At 42.2% G+C, this 24,541-nt stretch overlaps 1 protein-coding gene across 4 annotated transcripts in view; it reads left to right on the forward strand.

Annotated features, from left to right (window-relative positions):
- Nucleotides 1-14,636: 14,636 nt before the first annotated feature.
- Nucleotides 14,637-24,541, forward strand: part of LPIN2 (lipin 2) — a 93,122-nt gene continuing 83,217 nt past the window's right edge. For 3 of the 4 annotated variants that reach the window (XM_036323217.1, XM_036323218.1, XM_036323220.1), the window contains exons 1-3: nt 19,816-19,908; nt 20,508-20,616; nt 22,604-22,662. The gene's annotated coding sequence lies outside the window, so the exon portion shown is untranslated. Of the gene's footprint in view, nt 14,860-19,815; nt 19,909-20,507; nt 20,617-22,603; nt 22,663-24,541 lie in introns of those variants that run through there. The other variant, XM_036323221.1, reaches the window with a different exon arrangement.

Below are 24,541 nucleotides of genomic sequence, written 5' to 3' on the forward strand. Positions count from 1 at the left end.
ACTCGTAGTGGAAATCACTAATAATCCCTTTTGAAAAGCTCATCTTATTTTAACACAAGCCCCCAATGCTAAGTCTGGGGTCCATGGTAGGAAACATGTTTTAGGGCAGCAGGGTTATTCAGGATTCCATCCATGCTGCCCCTGCAGAGCCAACTGATTGCTGATAAACAGTGGTGAGGATCCACCCAAATAATCTTCTCACACAGAGATGGCCTCACTCAGCCCGTTGAGAGAGAGAGAGAGAGAGAGAGAGAGAGAGAGAGAGAGAGAACAGATCTTTCCATATGACTCCACTGGAATATCCAGAAAAACAACAACACAAACACTGAAATTCAATGAAGCAAGAACTGAGTTGCAAAGGTCTGAAGAGAAATTAAGCACAAGATTAAGAGTAAGAAAGCGACTTGTAAGGACAAGTAACAAAAGGGCCCTACATGGAAATGTGTGCAGAGATATAGTTCATGGATGCAAACTTTGAACAAAAGATGTCAGGTGAAGTTAGGAGCTAGAAAGATATAAAATGAGGTTTCCAAATGGTGTCTCTCTAAGGTGTGATGAGCATAACTTAACTTGATTAGAGTCTCTAATGTTTCTGATTTACATAGTGAAAGTATAGATGCTCAGTAGTGATCTATTTAATGTTTGCCTTTCAAAAGCCCTGTGCTTTTTTGCCTTATTTTAAATTCAGACTTGTTCTTCCATTTTTGTTATGTTGGTGTGTTTGTCTATAGTACTGTGAGATGTTAAAAACAGATAAGACCACTGTCTCCCAAGAAATTAAAAATAACCTTTATGGTTGAAAGGTGAAGGACATTGGCTGACTTAGCAATGCCCTTAAGAAGTTTTTAAAGATTATTTTCTCTCTTTCGTGGCTTTTTCATGATTTCTTCTGTTTACACTGATTTGTTCAGATATTAAAAGTTTCCTATTTCTGTACTCCTAGTGATTAAGATGTCATTATTTCCCTGGTTTATAACATTTTAGTTGAGCAGGGCAGAAAACAATGTATGGGAAAAACTAAATTTTGCAAAGGCATTACATAAAGTTAAACATATATGATGATCACATTGTCACATATGCTAATTTGGCTTCTATGTTGGGGAGGCTAATGATAGACTCTGGAGCCTGCCAGCCTGCAGCCAATTGCCACTTGTTAGCTGTGTGACCTTGCAAGTTACTTGATGTTTTGGGCACCAGCTTTTCATCTGTAACGTGGAGATAATAATAATGCCTGCCAGTCAGAGTTATTGTGAGGATGGGGTTAATACACATATAAAGCACTTCTTAAGACTATGATCTTATTATTATCCAATAAGTTATCATCTTACCCAGAGAAGCCACAGAAGTTATAGGTAATGCCCATTTGAATACTTAAAATAAATCTTATGTAAAAATGTGATTTAATATATATTTAAATGCTCTTTGTTACTGTGTAAAAAAATGAATTTCCTTTGTAAATTTCTTGCAAAAAGTTAAAACATGAAATGGTAAGCCACATGTTTGAGATGGAGACCGTATTTAACTTAATTGATATATAAAGCTAACATATATTTAGGACCAACTTCCAATAACGAGCAATTTTTAAGAAGCAAAATGTTTGTCTTCACTTTGTAACTTCTGCTTCATGTTTTGGCCCTGCAGTAGGTATTTCGTACTTGCTGGCTGCTCTATGTCCAAACCCCTTTCTTATTGAGAGAAGTTAGCTTGAAACGCAGGCAGACAGGGCAGGGGTCCAGTGGAAAAACAAAGCAGGTGGAACACAGGCAGGGGCAGGCACAGCAGTTTGAGCCAGCCTAATCACAGGAACTAACCAAGCAGAAATAATAAAATGTTTCTGGACTCAAAGCGGGAGGCATGGGAAACCAAGGGAGGGCCTGCAACAATAAGGTGTACTCACGATATGTCTAACTTGCAAATACTTATCCCATAATAGGCATTTTAAATTTATTTAGTAAAACTCCTAGAAATTTCTCACCTATATGTAATTGTAAACATTAATTTATTCTGTTCATCATACAATTATAAGAGTACTAGATGCCTGGTGCATGAAATTTGTGCACGGGGGTGGGTGTTGTCCCTCAGCCCAGCATGCACCCTCTCGCAATCCAGACCCCTCAGGGGAATGTCTGACTGCTGGTTTTGGCCTGATCCCACAGGGATCCTGGCAGTTGGACATCCCTCTCACAATCCAGGACCACTGGCTCCTAACTGTTCACCTGCCTGCCTGATCGCCCCTAACCACTCACCTACCTGCCTGATTGCTGATCACCCCTAACCACTCGCTGGGGAGTGGGGCTGGCTGGGGGAGGGGCTGTGGTCATTCTGGTCTCTGGTCGTGGTTGTTGCACTGTTTTGGTCGCTGGGCTTTTATTATATAGGATAATAAATTTTCTATTATGTGTCCAAATTCCATTATTAGTTTCTGTATATTTAGGACATCTTTCTTCCTCAATCTTCTGTTTTATTGAGACTCTATTTAATAGTTACCACCTTTCTTTAGCTTTAATTAAGTTGTATATTTCCTACTGTATTATTCTATATTCTTTTAAGGGGCTTCTATAAATTCAGTTCCTGTGTTTCGTTTTTTCTTTAGAAATATTTTTTTATTTCAGAAAAGGGTGAGGGAGAGAGAGATAGAAACATCAATGATGAAAAAGAATCATTGATTGGCTGCCTCCTTCATACCCCACACTGGGGATCAAGCCCACAACCCAGGCATGTGCCCTGACTAGGAATCAAATTGTGACCTCCTGGTTCATAGTTTGATACTCAACCATCGAGCCATGCTGGTGGGGCCCAACTCTATCCTTTAACACATGTTTGCACACATAGATCACACTCAGAACACACACATCTATACATAGCACATCTCTGCTTTGTGCTTTCCCTCTTACTTTCATTCACCTCTGAAATTTTTGCAAAAGGTAAACAATAGCCACTAACTACAACAGACCAAACCTCCCACATTTGTGTGCCTCTCTAAAGCCAAGGAGATTTATGATGCTAAGTTTAAAAGAAATGTCACTGCTGTTCATTGATTTGCCAACTGTTTTATGGCTTTTACCAATGAAATGAAACAGGAAAACATTTCATTAGAAGTTTACTAAATTTGGAAGACATTAGACTCTTTAGCAATCTTGCCAGTTAAATACTGCATAAGTGGGAGAGATGTGGATATACCACACTTCATGTACTATTGCTGTCATGCTCCTGAAAATTTGAAAATTAAAAGAATTTTGAAAGTGAAGTTACTTCTTTTAAAACCTGTCTTGAATCTTTTCATAAAACAAAGGATCTTTCTGACATTTGTGCAATGAGCCACTGTTACCCTATTTTATCAGCATAAATTTAGCTGAGAACTAAAACTACATGAGCTTTTAGAAGTTTGTTTATTGAATTAACAAATATTTATTGAGCACTGTCTTAGTCAGTTCAGGCTGCTATTACAGAATACCACAGGTTGGGCGGCTTAAACAACAAAAAATTCTCTCTCATAGTTCTAGAGGCAGGGTGCCAGCACGGTTGGTTCTGGTGAGTGCCCTCTTCCTGGTTTTCAGACAGCAGCCATCTTTTTGTGTTCTCACAGGGCAGAGAGAGAGAGAAATTCAAAATAGGCATGGTCCTGCTTTAATGAACTGTACAGCCCTGCCAGGAAGAGAAATGACTAGCAAACACAGACAATTACAGAAGAAAATAAACAAGGATAAGAAGGTTATCAGTAAAAGTCTCCGAGGAGGGGCCATTCGAGCTCAGGCTGGAAGGCTGGGAATGACCAGCATGTGAAGAGGGGGAGGGATATGCAGGCATGACTTCCGGCAAGATTTTTCAAGTGCAGGAACAAAGTAAGGCCCTTGTGAGGGCCTTAGTTGGACCTGAGTTTGTCTGGCACCTCTAGGGCAGCAGTTCTCAACCTGTGGGCTGCGACCCCTTTGGCGGTCGAACGACCCTTTCACAGGGGTCGCCTAAGACCATCCTGCATATCAGATATTTACATTATGATTCATAACAGTTGCAACATTACAGTTAAGAAGTAGCAACGAAAATAATTTTATGGTTGGGTCGCAACATGAGGAACTGTATTTAAAGGGCCAGAAGGTTGAGAACCACTGCTCTAGGGGGAGAAAATTGGAGGTAAGTGAAAGCTGATGTCTGGGCTCAGTGCTCTAGTTCTCTTGTTTTCAGAAAAGATGTTGCTTGGCCTGGCCGGTGGCTCAGTTGGTTGGAGCATTGTCCTTTGCACCAAAGGGCTGGGGGTTCCATTCTCTGTCAGAGCACATACCTAGGTTTTCAGTTCTATCCCCAGTCTGGGAGCAACCGACTGATATTTCTCTCTCACTCTTTCTCCCTTCCTCTCCCTCTAAAATCAATAGGAAAAACATATCCTCTGCTGCAGGAAGCCGCCCATTGTCTTCACTAGCAGAGAAGTGCAAACAAGGATCCCAGAACGCTGGTGAACCTTGAACCTATGGCAAGGGCCTGAGTTATGAACCGATTGTCTAGTCCTGACAATGGGGGCTCAAGCTATTTCCTGATCAAATAGTCTCAGAGTAAATCCTTCTAATATTTACTGACCTTTAAGATTGTCTGCTATCACAATTGCCTGCCTGACTAAGGGCTTTATGTGTATCTAATATTGAATAAAAGGCTGGCGAGGCCTGGGCACCAGTGGAAGTCCTTCCCCTTGAGTTGGACTTGCCCGCCTGTCCCCCCAGTATTTCCAAATTATCTCTTGTCTCATCTCTTTCATTTGTGTGCAGCCCCTTCTCCAGATCCTGAGCCCGGAACCACGCGGGACGTGGGGGAACATACACACTCTGCCCTGGCCAGTGTGGCTCAGTTGATTGAGTGTCATCCCATCTACCGAAAGGTTGACAGTTCAATTCCCAGTCAGGGCACATGGGTATGGGAAACAACCCGTTGATGTTTCTATTTCCTGTCAATGTTCCTCTTTCTCTATCTCAAGAAAATCAATAAAAACATATATATCTTTTAAAAACAATATATCCTCAGGTGGTGATTAGAAAAATAATAATAAAATAAAAAGTCATTGCTTATGATAGTGTCTTTGAAATATTGTGATTGTATGGACTGAATGTTGTGTTTCCCCCCAAATTCCTATGTTAAGGCCTAACCTCCAAAGTGATATTATTAGGAGGTGGGGCCTTTGGCAGGTGATTAGGTCATGAGGGTGTCGCCCTCATGAATAGGATTAGTGCCCTTATGAAGGAGACCCAGAGAGTTCTCTCTTCCACAATGTGAGGATATGATAAGTCATCATGTGCAACCCAGAAGAGGGTCCTCACAAGAACCTGATCTGATCTTGGACTTCCAGCATCCAGAACTGTGATAAATAAATTTCTGTTGTTTATGCGCCATCTAGTCTATGGTACTTTGTTATGGCAGCCTGAGCAGATTAAGGCAGTAGCATGTTTTCAGAAAGTCATAGGTTAATGGGGAAAAAAAGATTATTGACGCTTGTATTTCTTTTCTTATGAAGCTCAGATAAGGTGGGGACTAGGAGGAATAGAAGTGTGGTAGGCAGTTAGACGGACATGAGCAGAGCAAACACAATGGGCCAGGTCCAGGTCACCAGGGCGAAAAGCTGGGGGTGACTTGCAAAGGACAATTATAGGGTGGGACCTCACCCCCAGGGCGCAGTTTGGACCCCCTGACCTTTCCTCCCGGGAGATAATATCGAGGCCTCACCTGTATTTCAGCGCCAGGCCCAGAAAGCAACAAAACCAGCCACAGCTGACCTCAGGATCAGCTGCATTGACTAATGACCCCTTGCCCTGACACTGACCAATCAATAAGTGGAGACCTAGACCCTGAAAGGACACACATGGAAAGCTGTTGAATGTTCTATTGTTCTATTGAGATCTTCCCCTGGGACCTCCCCTAAAATCTCCACCCTTAAAACCCTTAATGGAGGACCCAGAGCGCTCTCCCTCCTGGGAGCATGCCCTCACCTTTCGCTTTCACTTTTGCTTTCCCTTTTCCTTCTCCTTCACCCACCACCATGGGTGTTACCGTCAACTTCCTCACTCTCAAGCTTCAAGGGCCCTTCCTTTATCCCTATAACTTGTTTCCTAAGCCTAACTCTTTTATGAATTACTTCTACCTCTGTAATTTTCCAAATAATCATTCTCTTACAAGTTTGGGTCTTGGCTCTGAATTCTTTCCTAGCCAGAACTCAAGTACTGAGGTTGCTGAACCCAGGTCTGGTCTGACCCCACCTGGTGTTGTTCCCACTGCCTACAACAAAAGCATACAGTACTTTAAAATAATAATAATAATAATAATAATAATAATAGCAACGATCTGTCGAGGGCTTACTATGGGAGATTTTTAAGGGATTTTTATTACCTCATTTACTCTTATAACAAACCGGTGAACTGGTGCAACCATTAGATATGTGCTCAGCTGCAAGTAATAGAAAACCTCAAAACAGTGCCTTAAATAGATAAAGCTGGGGCGGAGGGGGGAGGCGCGGGTGTTTCTCTCATATAACAAGAAGCTCTAAGGCAGTGGTTCGCAACCTTGGCTGCACATTAGAATCACTTGGGAATGAGGCCCAGAAATCAGGATTTCTGGGAATCTTTTTAAAATCCTGATTTCTGGGCCTCATTCCCAGGTGATTCTAATGTGCAGCCAAGGTTGAGAACCACTGCTCTAAGGTATACTTGGTACAGTCCAGGACCACGAGAGCTGCCCAGTGATGCTGTCAAGGACCCAGAATATCTCTATATTTCAGCCTATTGGTGATAACTGTGACCCATTGCCAATTCTAGCTGCAAGATCAGTGGCATCAGGAAAAAGCGTACAGACATTGGTAACTATCTGTTATTGTCATTATTACCAAAAGTATTCACCACTAAAACTTCTGTCCCAGGCATTCAAAGGCCTAGACCAGTGGTCGGCAAACTCATTAGTCAACAGAGCCAAATGTCAACAATACAACGACTGAAATTTCTTTTGAGAGCAAAATTTTTTAAACTTAAACTATATAGGTAGGTACATTGTTATTAACTTAATTAGGGTACTCCTAAGGCTTAGGAAGAGCCACACTCAAGGGGCCAAAGAGCTGCGTGTGGCTCGCGAGCCGCAGTTTGCCGACCACGGGCCTAGACCACTGATATCTACTGAGACTTTAAGTTGGGGGATAGTTGGCCCCTAACAACTATATCAGTTACATCCAGACAGCCTTCAAGTCCTACTATCAAACAGTGATATGGAAAAAGTTTTAGCAAACACAACATTGTTAGGAGGTTTCACTGAGTATAGCTCAGAAGTGTTGGTAAGACTCTGAAGCCATGGGGGCTTGCTTTCAGGAGCCTTCTATGGCCAAAACAATAACAATGTGAAACTGAAATTTCTCCCTGACACTGAAATAGAAGAGGTAAGGAGTTGTCAGTCTGGCATTCCCTTCTACACAGTGGCCCAAATTTAGACTCAAATCTGAGAACAGGAGGACAGATTGTTTCCATTGTACATTCTACATCCCCGGTCTGAATTTCCATTAGTATCTTGTAGTAGCCTTTCAAAGCCCCCCACATTCACCCCTCTCCCAGGCTGCATCTGCTTCCAGATTGTAGACACACACAGCTGTGTTTTCTAGCACAGAATCATTAGAAAATTCCAGAAAGTTTGAGGAGACATGAAATGCAGAAAGAACGGTGGTTATTTGATGGGGTTAACAACAGCTCTGGAGAAGATCTTTCTCCACAGCAACCCTTACCACTGCCCCCAAACTGCTCTTGTTTCTCACCCATGGGATAGTCAGTTGTTAAAGCTAATTTCTGATTATGTGCAGAAGCATGGGTTCTCTCCTATTGTTTTCCTCCTTGCTACTGTGGGGGTTCAGGACAAGTTGCTCCAAGATGTGCCTCTGTGGTCGCAGATTGTTTTGAGCTAAAGACAACATTAACCGTAGGCTCAAGAGAAACTTCTGACCCTCCCTTAACTACCTAGAAGAATTTGAATTTAGGGCCTTGCCCATAATTAGCCATTATCAGAGATGACCTCTTTGGACCTATCTAAGGGCAAGACATACTACAAGCATCTGCTCTTATCATCATCCTGCAATGACCCTTTGAAGCCTCAAGGCACCTTTCCTCAAGGCACATCCCTAGCTCAGGACGTCTTATATACCCATGTTCTCTTTCTGTCTCTGAACCTCTCCAGCATGTGGGGTTCCCATACATATGTATTAAATGTGGTTATTTTCTCTTGCTAATCTATCTCATGCCCATTCGATTATTAGACCACTCAGAACCTTGAGGGTAGAGGAAAGTTTGTTCCTCCCCCACACTACTCCTCTGTTTGTATCTTGTCTTTATCTTTTCCCTTCTGGTTAAAATAGAAAGTCTTAATAGTGTGTGGTGTGTTTTTGGAAGGGAGGATGGAAAGGCAGTGGGATGTGTTGGCTGAGGGTAAAGGACGGTGGGGAATAGAAGTTGTTCCAACAAGGAAACACTTGAGAATCCCCTTTCCAACTGTACCTTTCCTTTCTTCCTGTACTCTTTGAGACAAGTGCTGTATTCTTCTCCACCCACAAATTAATAGGCACAAACGGGGTCATCACTGAGTTCAAAAGTAGTCTGTTTCCTCATAAAAGTTTGTGGCGGGTACTTAGTAACTAACCCGCTCGAGATTAGCTAATCCAAATATATAAAAGCCTAAGCGACCCTTATGACTGAAAGATGGGAACAACTGGTTGACCGATCGCTATGATGCACACTGACCACCAGGAGGCAGATGCTCAATGCAGGAGCTGCCCCTTGATGCTCAGTGTGCTCCCACAGTGGGAGCACCACTCAGCCAGAAGCCTGGCTTATGGCTGGTGAGCACAGCTGCGGAGGCGGGAGCCTCTCCCTCCTCCGTGCTACCAAGTGGCAGGGGCAGTGGCAGGCACAGCGGGGCTGGGATGCGTGGCAGTGGAGCTGCGTGGCCCTGCTGCTTTGGCACTGCTACATCCCCCCCCCCCCAGGGGTCCTGGATTGTGAGAGGGCACAGGCCAGGCTGAGGGACCCCACCTGTGCATGAATCCGTGCACCAGGCCTCTAGTTAATTAATAACTACATAGCACTCTAAACTTGCTAAACATTTATTTAATGAATTCTGAGGATTATCACTTAATGACAAAAGACTCCCCTAGTGAAAACACTGAAACTCAAGTTCTAACTAGGAAATAATCTACAAAGTCATACACTTTCCCCTGATTTTTCTAACATCAAAAGACATTTGTCTACCTTTAGTAAGCCATTTAGAGAAATGTGAAGGAAAGATGGGGTGGGGGGGGGAGAAAAACATTTTGGGTTGCCAAGAAAATTAATTTAGTGATGATCTTTTGTGAGGGAGAAAATAGGGAGGAGGGAAAGAAGAGGCGTGCATACATCATCAAGAATCATTACTCAGAACTAACACCCCCAAATTGGGGAGGTACAAAGGATGGCTTTTGAAATCTTTTGGAAGGGAGCAAGGAGAACAGACATACTCTGCAAACACATTCTTTTAAGAACAGTTAGTGGTAGTCTAGACATTCCATTCAAATTAGTGGCTATTTTTGAAGAAAATAAAGACAGTAGCTGCTGAAACAAGCAATCTGGAAGCACAAGAAAGTTAATATTCACATACGGAAAGTTTTTCAGGCTGGTCTCAGAATTATTGCTGTAACAGTGAAGTGCTGAGGGCTTTCCGACAAGCTGGGGGCAGAGCCCTTCTTAGATGAGTTAAAATCTCTCCTCCCCTTCTAAAATTATCTTATTATTACCGTTAACAATATTTGCTTGGTTATAATGAAAAATACATTCAGATGGAAGAGCCCTACAAAAGAGCAGAAAAATCTCAAGGTGCTGATTAATAAAATCCTTCTACGAAATCTGCAGAACACATTTTCTCTAAACTGCCCGACTGAAAACTATGAAAGATAATGGGCACTTCAATGAGTAGTTTTTTGGGGAGAGTCTGCCTCCTTAGATGACATCAATTGTCCTACTGATTAGGGCAACGGTCTTCACTGTCCTATGTTCTGAGTTATCCCAGCATGATGAACTGCCCAGGACTGGAGAGATTCCAGCATAGACAGGACAACAACATTCACTGCTGAGATTTCTGCCCCAGCAGCATCCCTAGTTTTACAACCTTGGCAGCACATGACCAGTGAAAATCAGAAAGGCCATGGAATGGCTGGAACAGTCTTTGTTCCCAGGACTAAGAATTATAACCCCTGATTTAGAAGAATGCAAACAAACCTAAATGGAATGATTTGGAGATAGGTATATCATGAGTAACTTATTAGTTAGAAGAGTGTTCCACTTCTACTAGTTCCTTTTATACGTCTGGTCCATCTTACATTACTTTTTCTTCCTCATCATTTGGAAGGATTTTAAAAAAATTTTAAAAACGCTGTACAATGCATTGTTGAAAAAAATCATTCCTTGCAGCTTCTTAGGGAAGTCCTAAGATGTAAGTTTACCTTACAAGAGATTAAGGTAAACATAAAGCTGTGGGCACACAATAACATTTAAAAACGTACAGGTGTATTTTGTTACATTCCTGTGTTTTTTCTAACTCTTTTGATCTATATTTCAAACAATTTTCTCTTCTAATATAAGCTTTTAGGTCTATACATTTTCCTTTAACTTCTTATGCAGTTTTATCTCTCAAACTTCCACATATGGTATCAAATATTTGATACATAGAATTGAAATAATTGCCCTAGCTGATTTGGCTCAGTGGCTAGAGCATCTGCCTGTGGATTGAATGAATGGTCCCAGGTTTGATTCTGGTCAAGGGCACATGTCCGGGTTGCAGGCTCAATCCACAGGAGATGGTGTGCAGGAGGCAGCCAATCAATGATCCTCTCATTATTAATGTTTCTATCTCTTTCTCCCTTTCCTTTTCTCTCTGAAATTAGTAAAAACATGAATTGGAAAAAGAATTGAAATATTGTCATATATCCATATGATTTATTTTTTTTATCCTGAGTTTCCAAACAGATGGGTGTTTCTATTTATCTTTTTTAAAATTTGACTCTTGACTTAATTGAATTTTAAGAATATAATACAAAATTTTTGAAATTTGTGGATGTACCTTGATGATTTTGTGGTTCCAGTTTTATTAAACTCCCAGCTTAAAGGGCACTAGGCTTTTACTCCTGCCCCCAAGACTCCCAAGGCAGCAAAAAACAATATTCAAGTTCACTAAATTCAGCAAATACCTTCCAGGCAAAAGCTGACTTTGGACTCTGCTTACCCCTGTGGGTTCTGGCCTTTATTCTGTCCTGGTGCTATTTCTTAACTTTTTTCCAGTTTATAGATGCCTTCCAGAATATATTTTTAATATTTTATCCAGTATTTTTGTTGTTGTTTTCATCGAAACTTAGTCCAGACACCCTAGCCAAGTATATTACTAGATATGGAAATCTTCATTTATTTTTTATCAGATATTTATTGGGCACCTACTATCTATAGAATAAGTGTTATGATAGTGATCTGTACAAGGTGGACTAGTAGTGTGAGAAAAAGAAACATTGATTGGGGTAGGACAATAGAGGCAACTAATGAAGTGATGGTTTGAGAATCAAGCAGGCCTGGAAACAAAGCCCAGAGTCATGCTCACTAACTGTGAGACCTGAAGTAAGTCACTCAACCTCTCTGTGCCTCAGTTTCTTCATCAATAAAGTGGTGTTTACAACAGCAGCTACCTCAGAAGTTTGTAGCTAGAATTACTAGAAGAACTAAGCATATGGTAATGGCTCAGACAATGCTAACTAGTCTTTGTCCTTACAGAAGAGATGCATACATACAAACAAAAAAATATTTCTTTAAGGCTTAATCACCTCTCCTGGGAGCTGCCAGAGGGAGAACATAGGACCACCTCCCTTCCAACTCCAGGGTGGGGAGACTTAATATTTACTGTGCCAGCTTCCTGATTCCCTCAAATAGACTCCTTCTCATGGGCCCTCTCCTTCCTGACTTAGATTGGTTCCTCAATGAGTTTAGAGAGTGTTGGAAATTAAAGACAGGAAGGAAGTGTCTTACAGGCAACTTCTGCTTTCCAGAAGGTCCTTGAGACAAGCAGAATGCCAGGATGCATTCTTATAAGGGGGAAAGAAAGAGGAAATACAGTACATGGAGAAAAACAGAAATTAATATTTAAAAAATTACCCTACTAAAAGGGAATGGCTAAAGCATATTGGCTATTAGGAGCTGGAGAGAAAATTTGAGGAAAAAAAGAGCATCCTGGATGCCATGCTAGGGGACTTGGAGTTTTTCCTCTAGGTAGTGGATTGTCAACAATTTGTGCCAGGGTCAGATCTGCAATTCAGGGTAGAGGGTCCTTAGAACTATGAAAGAATGGAGGGCAGGGAGCCCAGCGTGAATATGCCTGCAATGAATCATAAGACACGGTGAGGGAAGGCCTGATTGTTAGAAGAGTGAGGCTACACGGTTAGGAAACTGTGGAGGACCTGAAGGTGGGCAACAAGGCCATTCTGTAGAGAGCTCAAGAGAGTGGAAGTGACAGGACTTGGTGGACATGGAATGGGAGTAGAGGGCAATGAGACTCCCGCCTAGGTTTCTGGCTAGGATGACTAAATGGATGATGGTGCAATTAGCCAAGATCAGAGATTCAGGAGGAGCAGGTTTGAAAGCAAACATGATGGGCCTGAATATGACATCACTGTGGGCCATGCTGGTAGAGAGGCCTAAAGTCACTGAGCACAGGCACGTGTGGCTCTCAGAGGAGTTCTGGCTGATGAGAGGAAGGGGTTTTAAGAAGGAAATTGTGGTCCATATTGTCTTTCCCTATCGAGAGCCTGAGAAAGAGGGCCTGAAAGAGACCCATTGTTTCTGACAACCAGAAGGTTGTCGGTGACTTCAGTCTGAGCCGTTCCCGGGGTGGAAGAGGAGCAGGAGCAGGACGGCAAAAGTGAAAAATATGAGACTCCTCTCTCCAGGTAGCTTGTCTGGGGAGGAAGTTGTGAGATAAGTTGATGGGATCCGGGGGAATAAAGGGACAAAAAAGTCTGCGTCTCCTTCCCTTCCTCCTCTTCATTCTTTCCTCTCCACCCTTCTTCCTAAGTGATGGAGCTGGAGGGTGGTGAGGTCAGAGGGCCGGTGAAGGAAGAGCTTCCTTCCTCTGACTTTCCACTGGAATTCCTTGGCTCCCCACACACCTCTTAAGTGTCAGGAGCAAGAAGGGTAGGGCTATCATGTAACAAATATTTAATGAGTCTCTAGTTCGCTTTAAGTGGTGGCATAAAATAAGTAGACACTAGAGAAGAATGAGGAAGTCTCAGAAATGTGAAGGAATCATTCAGAGTGAGGTGTACAGTCTAAAATGGGAGCATGGGAGGGATGCCTATACTGTACGGTAGCTTCCTGAATGATGGAAGGGAGAGAGGAAGCTGGGCAGAACCCTTCCCTCCCAAGGCAGGAGGAAGTGAAAATAGCCTGGGAGAAACAGAAAAGTCTAAGTGGGGAAAAGGAAGAAAGCGAACACTCACAGCACTGTTGTAGGTTCCAGACACGAAGCTAAATTGGGCATTTTATAGGTAATTCTGTGACAGCCTTAAAACAGTCCTGGGAGAAAGGCACTACTGTTTCCATTGCGTTGATGTAGAAACGGAGGATTCAGCTTTTTTTTCGCTCTAATTTCACTCCCCCATAGACAAATAAAATGCTTTGAAACATGGAGGGAAAATTCCAGTCCTCGTCTTTTAAAATTTTTATTTCGCTTGTGGAGTCAGGTGAAAGGCACAAAAGAGGAAAATTCCTAGTGTGCGTGGGCCAATGAAACCACCTGTGTCTTGGTCGGGCCTTGATTGAGGATGAGGCAATGCGTGGCTGAGTGCTACAGAAAGGCCAAGGCGCTTGGATGAAGAAGTGGTTGCCAGCTCCTTCTGCAGCAGCAGCCACGGGAGCACTGTGACCGCGAGCCATGCCCTGGTCCCAGCACAGCTGTCACCCCACACTCCGTCTGCGGGGAGAAACTGTGCCGTGGCTGGGTTCTGTACAGAAGCTTTCTATAAATGACTTTTTTTTTTCAATATCCTCAAAGCTATATGAATTATCATCCACAGGATGCATATGGAGAAATTAAATGGCATTGAAAGAAATATGCATGCACTGCCATTCATAACTTTCAAGAGAATAGGCCGCAAAAATATAAAAACCGGTGTGCAACAATAGTATGCACTACTGATAACCCATTTGTTTAAAAAGTATGTATTTAAAAGGAGATGTAATAGCATTTGGGAGCGGGGCAAGGGGCAAGAGAAAGTAACCAGTTAGACCGCCACTGGTGATAAAATGTGGAAAACACTCATGCCCTATACTTTTTTTGCACTTTAATAACATGTATTCTTTTTTGGCAACTGGGCTCTAAGGCCCACGTGACGTGCCGCAGGGTTGCCATGGAGACCAGAAGAAACTTTATTTTTAGAAAAGTAACGCTCTGGTGGCGGCGAGCAAGAGGGAGGTCGGAGCCCCAGTCCCGCAGCGTGGGAGGTGGGCAGCGGCGTCGGCGGCGCGCGAGCAGCAGGACCCGCCGAGAGGCTGAGAGGGGGCGGCGCAGCGGGGCCACGTGACCTGGGCGGGGCCTGCGCGCCGTCCGGCTGCCGCCGCCGCCGCGTCCCATTCATGAGGGCCGGCCGGCTCGCCTGCGGCCCAGGCGGCTCCCGAGGTAGCGGCGGCGGCGGGCGCTGGAGCTCCCCGCGCGCCTCTGGCCTGCCCCGCCCCCTCAGCTGCTCGCGAGCCCGCTCTGCCCCGCAGGTCCTCGCCGTCCCCGTCCAGCCGCCGCCGACCCTCGTCTGTCCGCGGGTGCCGGCGCGGGCCGGGAGCCCACCCGCCGCAGGTAAGCGGGTGCCGGGTCGTGGTCCTCGCGCCTCCGTCCGCCCCGCGGCGCGCGTCGTGTCCCTGCGCTCGGAGGTGGTTGGGGGCTCCGGCTCGCGCAGGGCTGCCCTGCGGGCCTCGCCGCCCCAGCCGGCGCCCCACACTGCCCGCCGCCGTCACGTAGACGCGGCCCCGCCGGCGCCGTGGCGGGACGGGCTCGCGGGATGGGCTGGGGCGCGAGCCGGCGGGGACCGGGAGGGGGGACGGGAAGACTCCGAAAAACTCGGGTGCCTCGGCCGCTGCCCGAGGTGATGGTCATTCAGACCCCGCCACCCTCGCGTGTTTCTGGCGCGGAGGCCGAGCTGAGGGTCGGCTAAGCCGGCCGCGGCCAGGAAAGTGCCGCCGGAGGCCGCGTCTCCCTCCCGCCCCCGGTCCGCGGGGGGAGGGGGCGCCCGCGGCACGTGACCCGTGGGGCCCGGGCTGGGAAGTTGCAGTTACTGCCGTGGGGCCGGGCGTCCGCGCCTCCGGGTGGTGGACCGGGTCCGGAGCGTGAGTCCTTGTTCGCTTCTCAAGCCCCCTCCCCTCGGCCGGTCCTCACCGGGACGGAACTGGTCCAGATCCCCATCCTCGGGGCTTCTCTCGCAACTTGGAACCCCGGCGGGTCGCCCTTTCCCCCTGACGATTCTTACTGAAAACCTGGGGTGACATTTTGGAGGCGCAGTTACAGGACCAGAGGCTCACCCTTCCTTTCAGAAATTGCTGGAACGCTGAATATTTGGAAATCCTCTGAAGGATTTTTTTTTTTTTTTTAAACAAGCCGCTAGGGCTAGGCTCATTTTAAATGCACATTTGGCGATGATTATTCCAAACCTGTTTTCTTTTTCTTTTTTAATTAAAAAAGTGTCTCTTGCCTTGGGGTCAAGCCAGGCCCTGTTGAAGCTCTTTGCTCAGTAGAGATGCTTGGTGTTACTGTTTATTAAAACTTGGCCTGATTCGTTCATCATGCTTTGACAGTACAGCATTGAAATATATTTTGAAATATTTACAAATAAATTAGTGGCCCATAATGGTTTCTTTGTTGATGGGATGATAATGATTGTTCTTAGTGGCTCAGGGATGAAAAGGGGCGGCAGGTGATGTTGAGATGGGGGCAGCAGAGCCCGCAGCCAGGTGCAGGGGAAGGATTAGCCCTGAGCCCGCCGTGGGCAGGTCCCCCAGGCAGCATCCTCACTCTGCCCGAAGGGCAGCCAGCCTCCTGCGAGCTCACGGCCCAAGGCCACGCATGAAAGAGTGTTTGTTGAGCAGTACGGATGACTTCTTTTATCCAATTAAATACCAGTTGGTTGTGGCATATTAAACCGATGTATCTCCATCCCCAACTTTTGGTAGAGATGGCCATAGAATGCTGCAAATGAGATGAGCTTAGTGTTTGATGGCACAGGTGAGGACCAAGAAAAGCTCTGTGCTTAAGGACCTGGAAATGGGAGCGTGTGAAAACCATTGAACCTATAGTAGAGCCTCTGTTAAGAAAAGAACAGAGTCAGCTAGGGCTTTGTGTCCTTTATTGCTATATCACCCTGAATTGTAATTTTTGGTTTACTGACTGGACTGCCTCCTACCCTAGACCAGGAGCCCTTGAAGACCAGACAGACTCTGGTTGCTGCCTGGTACCAAAGACAGTACCGGCTTTTAGAAGAGCCTCGGTTGGGGTCCGTCAAATAAAAGTAGGAAGCAGCAGACAGTGTCCTTTCCAGTGACCTGAGAGCTGGTAGCGCTTCCTGAATGAGTTCACTCAACTTTCCTGAATTGTGAGCTTTGGATGAATAATCCTGGCAGTGCCAAGCATTAGTGGTGGTAAAAGGTTAAATTAAGTTGATGATCATTACAGTAAACATTTTGCATATTTAGTTTAAATATTAATATTTAATTTACTTATAGCTTGGTTCTTTTTGTCAGCATCTCTTTCCTCTGGGTATGTTTCTTTGTCTGCATATTTCCTCCTGTATAAGCAGCACAGTAACAGCCTGCAGCTTTGTCTTGTTAGGAGGTAGATTCAGCTACCTCCTTTAGGTGCTTAGCAATCTGATCAGGAAGTTTTCCTTTAAGCTTGACTTAAGTCTGCCCCCCTTTAATTTAAATCCTTTCCTTTTTGCTCTGACCCCAGTGGTTGACAGTGTGCATGTGTTTATAGTGACTTGCCCAATCACTAGGCAGTGGCTTTATTTTGAAAGCCCGTTTTTTTTCCTGTTTTATTCCCTTCTTTTATAAGTAAGTTATACATACTCCTGTCTGAACCTCAGAATCTTTTGGTCTATCATTTGCCTTCTTCTTGATGAAATAACTCTCTAGTTGGTAAAGGTACTTGAATAAGAAGTTTTGATGGCTTTGCTAGCAATTAGCTGCACTTTTTGGAATTTACCTTTCCTACCATGGTCTTGATTCTTTATTTTGTATATTCCTGTACTCTTCAAAAGACAAACATGAGGGAAAGTTACTCACCGTAACTGGGTAGTCTTCCAAAGTCAGTGGCTTCCTGTGTGTGGAGGGGCCACTCCAGCTCGGTAGTCCTCACCTCCTGCAGCCCTGCTCCTGATCTGGAACAACAGGAAGCTCTTGGCCCAGAGGTCTGCCGTTGGTCTGAAATCCTTCCACTGGATGATTCTGCTCTAAGTTTTCAGTTTATCAAAAGGGAAGGAGCCCTGGTAAGGTGCTCAGTTGGTTAGAATGTCATCCCTGTACGCCAAGGTTGCCAGCCCAATCTCCAGTCAGGGCACATGTAAGAAGCAACTAGTGAATGAATGCATGGGTGGGTGGAACAAAGGGGTCATTGTTTCTCTCAAATCAATCAATAATTTTTTACAAAAATGGAGGGAGAACAAAAAAAGAATTCGTTAGGATATAAACTGCTGCAATGCAAGATAAAGCCTTTAATGCGACTTCTAGAATTAGAATGATGATAAAGTATACATTTTTTCCCCTAGATTCACTGACTGTTTAGATTCTTTTTATTCTAAAGCCTCTGAGTACAATATTTCAGTGATCCTATTTGTCATTTTAGATTGGTGTAAAAATTGTTACTGAGAAATGAGGAAGAAAGGAGCCAGAAATCATTTTTCTTGTAAAGCGTAACAAAACAATTACAGCATCAGCTCCTTTTCCTGCCTTCATTTCACCCCTGTACAGAGAGAGTATGGCTGAAAGGCAAGGAGGTATGATTGTTAGAAGTGGGATCTTTTAGATTATTTAGGTCAGCTGTATAATTTGAGAGACTACACGAATGCATTAGAAAAGTGAAGGGGGAGCTCCTAGAAATTGTGGTCTTTTAAAAATCCATTTAGAATGTGGTACCTATTTTTGTAATCTTTGAATTTAGAACTTTATTATGTGGTATTTACATCTCTCTTTAGTGTCATATTTTGAACATGAGCTATCCAAAATAGGCTTTTCTACTGTTTTGGAGGAGAAACACTAGCTCACAGAAAAACACACCTTGTGATGTTCAGGTAGCTGATACATTGCCTTTATCTCACTTTTTGGCATATTTGAATGGTTTAGAAAATCTGTACTTCTCTAATCTTATGAACAGTAACTGCATCTATATTGCCTTTGTTTCATTTTATATCCTTATTTTTGTCTAATTCTCTTATCTTAATTTATTGTTTTCTCATATTTGTCTGAGCTACATCAAATTATTTTTTTCAACCAGGCAAAGTATAAATACAATTTAAAGTGATTTATAAATTCTAAGTTCTTTTCAATTCCTAGATCTTTTTATCTTTCCTATTCAAGACTCTACAATGATTCGTTCTCACCTGGTTTAGCAACTCTAAATTCCTCATCTCAGTTCTCTCAATTAGTTTTCTGCCCACCATCTGCACCTGTCCCAAACATTTAATTTTCTTGAGTACTCACTTTCCTTGATTACCTTCAGAAGTAGGACTCTCACCTCTTTACATGTGTTGATACGTATTATGTTTTTCAGTGTTCTCTCTATTACTTTGTGTTTGCTCTCAAGTCATCTATGACTTTCCTCTAGCTGTTAATCGATATTAGAGTAAATAACTACTGTCTCCTTAATTTTCAGGCACTTGCCTGGTCATTTTGCCTCCTTTGCTTTCTATAAACTGAGCAAAGAGTAGGGGAGAGAGTCAAATGGGAGTAGTAAGAAGCTGGCCTTGAAGGTTTGTCTGATTCTAGTAAAATAAGTAGGATTTGAGGAGGGAAGGAAGGAATGTTTAAACATGGGCACCTTTGAAATATGGTCATAGGGACAGGATCTGTTGATTTTTAAAAGTAGTTGTGAAGGGGAAAGAGGAAATGATGAATCTTCATAGGTTGTACAGAAAGAGCTCAAATGCAGTAAGCTGGAGTAGTTGAGCTATAAGCCCTGTTATTTTCAGTGCATTGGAAACTTTTTGAAGGTCTGGTGTGCACTCTCCCATTGTTTTGATTTTTAATTTTTGTGGTCACTTGTTAATTTAGTTGAAATTTTAAGTAACATTGTAGGGGGTGTAAAGGGACGTGGATTTGAAAAGATTAAGGAAACATGGTTGTTAAAAACTAGTATTTCAAAAGAGGTGCCAGGATGTAGGTTTAAAAATTATTTAGTGGCTATAACTAAGTAATTAGGAAAAGAGGAAAAGCTGATGATAGGGAAAGCATCCTTCAGAAATTCTAAAGTTGGAACTAGTGATTTTACTGCAAGAAAAAAGGCAAATGGTAACAAATAACTTCTTTAGTAACTGGCTTTCTGCATTTACCTACTTTTGAAATATGATGGGAAAGATACTTGATTTAAATCTATAGTAAAGATGCTTTCTTTTACACAGAAACTATCATAATTATAAACAAAAAGTTCATTGGTTAATCTGGAATTGAAATCTACCTAAGAGACTTTTTTATTCCTTTGAATAAACAGCAGAATTGTATAATGGTCAGGATGGTTCTAATCTATTCAGTGCATTATGATGTGGCACTTACTGCTCCCAGCAGAATAGGTGTGTCCAGCTGTACTAGAGACTTGGTGTTTAACTCATTCTAAAAGAGGAGTGTCCAGAATAGCCCTTAAAAGGTATTTGGCCATAATCTATTTAATATAAAGACATCTGATAATTTGATTATATGATTCTGTATTGTAATAAGACAGTAAAACCATCAGATAGTCAATGTGAATTAAGAACTCTGGATTAGTGTTCTTTGAATTCTGGTATGGTACTTTCCCCAGGAGTTGAGTCTGTAAATTGTTGGCCCTCGTAAAGTGATGTGCCTTTCTTCTGAACCAATGTAAGTCAAGGAATACTTGGGTTTACTGAAGAACCATAAGGAATATACTTTTTGCTTCCTTTGGGATGCTAAGTGTAATTATATTTCTTTGTAAAAATCCCAAAGTGTCCACATGTTATATTTCTTTAAAATCTCAACTTTTTTTTTTGGATGAATATTAAGTACCTATTTACTCCATCATAGAGACTCTTAGTCTTTAAAAGGGTCTGATGCCTACTTTTTAGGATCACTAAATGTTTCTAGAAGATGTTGCATGTTTGCAAAAGATTGTCATATTATTACAGTTACATGACTGAACATCATCTGGCTAGGTGTTGTGCTTTACATATCATCTCTTTAAGAGTTAAAACAACCCTGCAAGGTAGATATATTAGCCTCATTTTCTAGGTGAAGACACTGAAGCTGAATGAGATTTGCCAAAGGCACACAACCATATGGTGGTGGTGACCCAATGCCAGTGCCGCTATGCCACCACATTGCCCAAGGACTATGAGAAGTATGTGACTTGCATAAATCAATTTCAGGGTGTTGTTTTGACTTTATTAGATAGAACTGGATAACTTATTGTTAATGTTAGCATCTATAAACTGCTGATAGACTAGTGCCAGCTCTATAGGGACCTTGGATTTCTCTGAATCATTGGTGTATGCAAATCCAATTGTATTAGGGAGAGATACCAGCCAAGAAAACAGCAGAGGTGATTCAGTCCCACCAGGCCTATTTGGTGTTTGCTGTGGAAAGAGGGAAGCTGTCTGCCTTCCACAATGCAAGCACATCACTGCTAAGTTGGGACTGAGTATCAAAAACTCTAAGTATTACTGTTGGGCTCAGCTTGAGAGCAAAGTGATTCTGTTTAGAAGGAGAAGTGGACTCAGTTGGACTGGGATATCAGTATTCAATATGATGCCTTCTTCAAGGATTTTCCCTCGTATTTTTTTTTTTTACTATTCCTGATTTGAAAACTACTCTATCCCTGGATTACGTGGGACTGGACTGTGTGTAGGAGTACTGAGTCACAACATTTCTTAGTTGGACAGAGCTTCTAGCATCTTACTCTATTCAGGAACCCTTGTCCCATCACATTGTGGGTAGCCAGCTGAAACCCCTATATTGTTGAGTATCTGAGTTTTAGTTTATTTTTTTGTTTTTTAATCCTCACCCAAGGATATTTTTCCATTGTTTTTTGTTTTTTTTTTTCCTTTGAGAGAGTGGGAGGGTTGGGGGGGTGGGGAGAGAGAGAGAGACATGGATGTGAGAGAGACACATCGATTGGTTGCCTTCTGCGCAAGCCCTGACCTAGAGCAGAGATTGAAACCTGCAACCCAAGTATGTGCCCTTGACTGTGAATCAAACCCTTGGTCTCAGGGCTGATACTCTAACCACTGAGCAAAACTGGCCAAGGCTTCACTGTATTATTTTGACTCACTTGGTAACTACATGTGTGGATACATTCTCTCTAATGAAGTTTTAATGGTGTTTTACTTACTATAATTGAATAAATGATTTGGTATTTACCAACTGTTCAATACAGAAAAACCTCTTATACAGAAATACATTCATAAACTTTTAGGAATTCCCAAATTGATGAGTACATTTTTGGTATATAGTTTACTCACTTGTATCACCTGTAAAATGGAAATAATACCTACCGATGGGTTGATTCTGAGGATTAGATGCAGAGGCAGGGCAGTAGGCTAAGAGCTCTAACTAAATGAGACAGTGTGGAAAGGCACTGGGCAAAGGAGAAAAAAGGGACTAGAACATCTCTCTTGTCCCTGAAGTAGCTGAAAGTCTTGTAGGTGGAATTAAGTCTGTTACATAAAGTAGACTTTTATAAAACTGCTGTAGGGAGGGATTAAGAAGAGAGTACTGCATGAGTGATTGAGTGTAAGTTACAGAAGGTATCTTGGAGAGAGCTTTTGTGCTTATATTTTTAGCATGAGAATATGTTTAGTTGAAAGGTGTTTCTGTCATGAATAAAAATATGATTGCTTCATGTGCTTGCTTAAAATTTCTATTTTGACCCAGAATTTTTACTTTTATAGTGTCAAAATAGAAAATATACTTTTTTTAAGTTAGTAATGTTGTATATAAGTTTTATGCAGTACATGTTTCTAAATTTAAGCCTTGTGAATTTTGCCTTTAAAATTTATCTCTGAATTTTGTTGTCCAGGCCTGTAGGTGGAGCCTTATCTTTGTTTAGAAAGCAGAGCTGTCTTCTATACGTAGTATATACAAGATGGGGCAAAAGTAGGTTTAAAGTTGTAAGTACATGAAACAGAGTTTATTCCTGTGTTATTATTTAAGTATTGTATTATTTTCCATGCAAACAGCTGTAAACTACTTTTGCCCCACCCTGTAATAGTACAGATAAATGCTTAACTGCAAAGAATAATTCTGTTGCTTGCTAGTTCATGAAGTGGCTAAGTAATTAACATTTTTCTATGAAATCTAATAACTGATTTTTATAAAAATTTCCCTAGATAATAAAACTACATGAAATTTTATTCTATTTGAAAACCACTAATATACATGCATTAAGGTGGGTGATTTTCTTCCTTTAATTTTCTGGTGGGTGATTTTCTTCTTTTTTTTTTTTCTTTAATTTTCTGAATGGTCAATAAATCTTTTGCTGGTATCCTCACCATAGAATGGAAAAGGGCTTTTGGCCCAGCTGGCATGACTTAGTGATTCAGTGCGACACCAGGAGGTTATGGTTCAATTCTTGGTAAGGCACATGCCCAGGTTGCAGGCTCCATTCCCCAATGTGGGGCATGCGGGAGGCAGCCTATCAGTGATTCTCTCTCATCATTGATGTTTCTATATTTCTCTCCCTCCCCCTTCCTTTCTGAAATAAATAAAAATATATTTTTTACAAAAAGAGAGAAAGGGGCTTTTGTGTTAGGACATTTTCTTATCTCTAGTGAATGAACTAGATCAGCGGTCACCAACCTTTCGGACCTCACGGACCTAGAACTAGACCTCACGGACCGCTGAACTAGATAACTTATAGGAATTTGGCTGTACTTAAATTCCCTAGTTCGTTTGTTTTGTCCTGTTAATTACACATACTTAAAGCTCAAATGGGCCATAGATGCTGATTTCAAGAGTTAAAAAAGAGCTTTTCCTAATTAAAAGCAAAACCAAACCCACAGTGCTTATATTTGGTGTTTATTTTTTCTTTTCCATAGTTTTCATTTCTGTAAATAGGATTCTTTCATAAGGCTGCATCATATAATAGTTTTGTTTATCTTTAAAATGTTTAAGTATATTATTTTTTATATAGAGCTTTAAAGTTCAAATAGTACTTTGAGGTATATTCTGAAAAACACCAGTCTCTTCCTCACTGCTGATGCTGCTTAATAGAAGCAACTTCTATCAACTCATACCTGTTTCTTGTGGGATTTAAGTTCATGTTTGTATGCTTATACTACTATAACCTGGATTTTAAATTTTAGACATTTTCTATGCATTTCCTACTATGCAAGATGAGGATTCATCTTTTATAATACCTTCCTTACACATTTCCCTCTACCTTCCTAATACAGTTGTATCATAACTTTTTATTTTCTCAATATTTAGTGTTTTTTCATGACTAAATATTGTTCAAGACAAGCATGTGCGATGATTTTATTTCTTTTCCTGTTCAAATTTTTGTTTTCTCTGGACGTAATTGTTTTGTTGGCTTATGCTTCTCAGTACCAATCACAAATTCAGGCCCCCAATTTCTGACAGAACTAATACAAAAATTCCCAGTGCAGTCAATACCTCACCTGAATCCCAGTAATTTATCCTGGGTTGGTCCTGTTTACTAGATATTCCTTTCAGCGTGCTTCCTCATTTTGATGGGCACATCCTCCTCTAGCTTTTTGAGAAAGGGATTAGAGGAGGTCATATCTATGAGACACCTTACAGGTCTGGAAATTTATTCTAGCCTACTTGATTGGTAGGCTGGCTATGAAATGCTAGAATGAAAATAATTTGAAGTCCCAGCTTTTAAATTTGTTTCTCTCTCCCTCAACTTCTCTTTTTCTATCATTTCCCATTTTCTCAAGATTTTTACTTGTTTTAGCACCTTTTTAAAAAGTCTGTCCTTATTTTCTCATCTCTTGATGAATTGCCTTCATTTGTGATTTTCAGTATTGGTCCCTGGACTGTTCATGGTCAGGGAGTGATTGGAACACCTGGGAAGTGCCCGTCTCAACCTGGCTTCATGGTGAACCTCCAGTCCTGGGCTTGTTTTGTATCCTTGCTCCTGGCTAAAAGGCAGGTATGTCACCGGCCTCAGTCAGTCAGAAGGGCATAAAAACATGAGAGAGTATAGAGCAGTGATGGCGAACCTTTTGAGCTCGGCATGTCAGCATTTTGAAAAACCCTAACTTAACTCTGGTGCCGTGTCACATATAGAAATTTTTTGATAT

Source organism: Myotis myotis, unplaced genomic scaffold, assembly GCF_014108235.1.
Source record: "Myotis myotis isolate mMyoMyo1 unplaced genomic scaffold, mMyoMyo1.p scaffold_m19_p_9, whole genome shotgun sequence".
In the NCBI taxonomy this organism is placed as follows: domain Eukaryota; kingdom Metazoa; phylum Chordata; class Mammalia; order Chiroptera; family Vespertilionidae; genus Myotis; species Myotis myotis.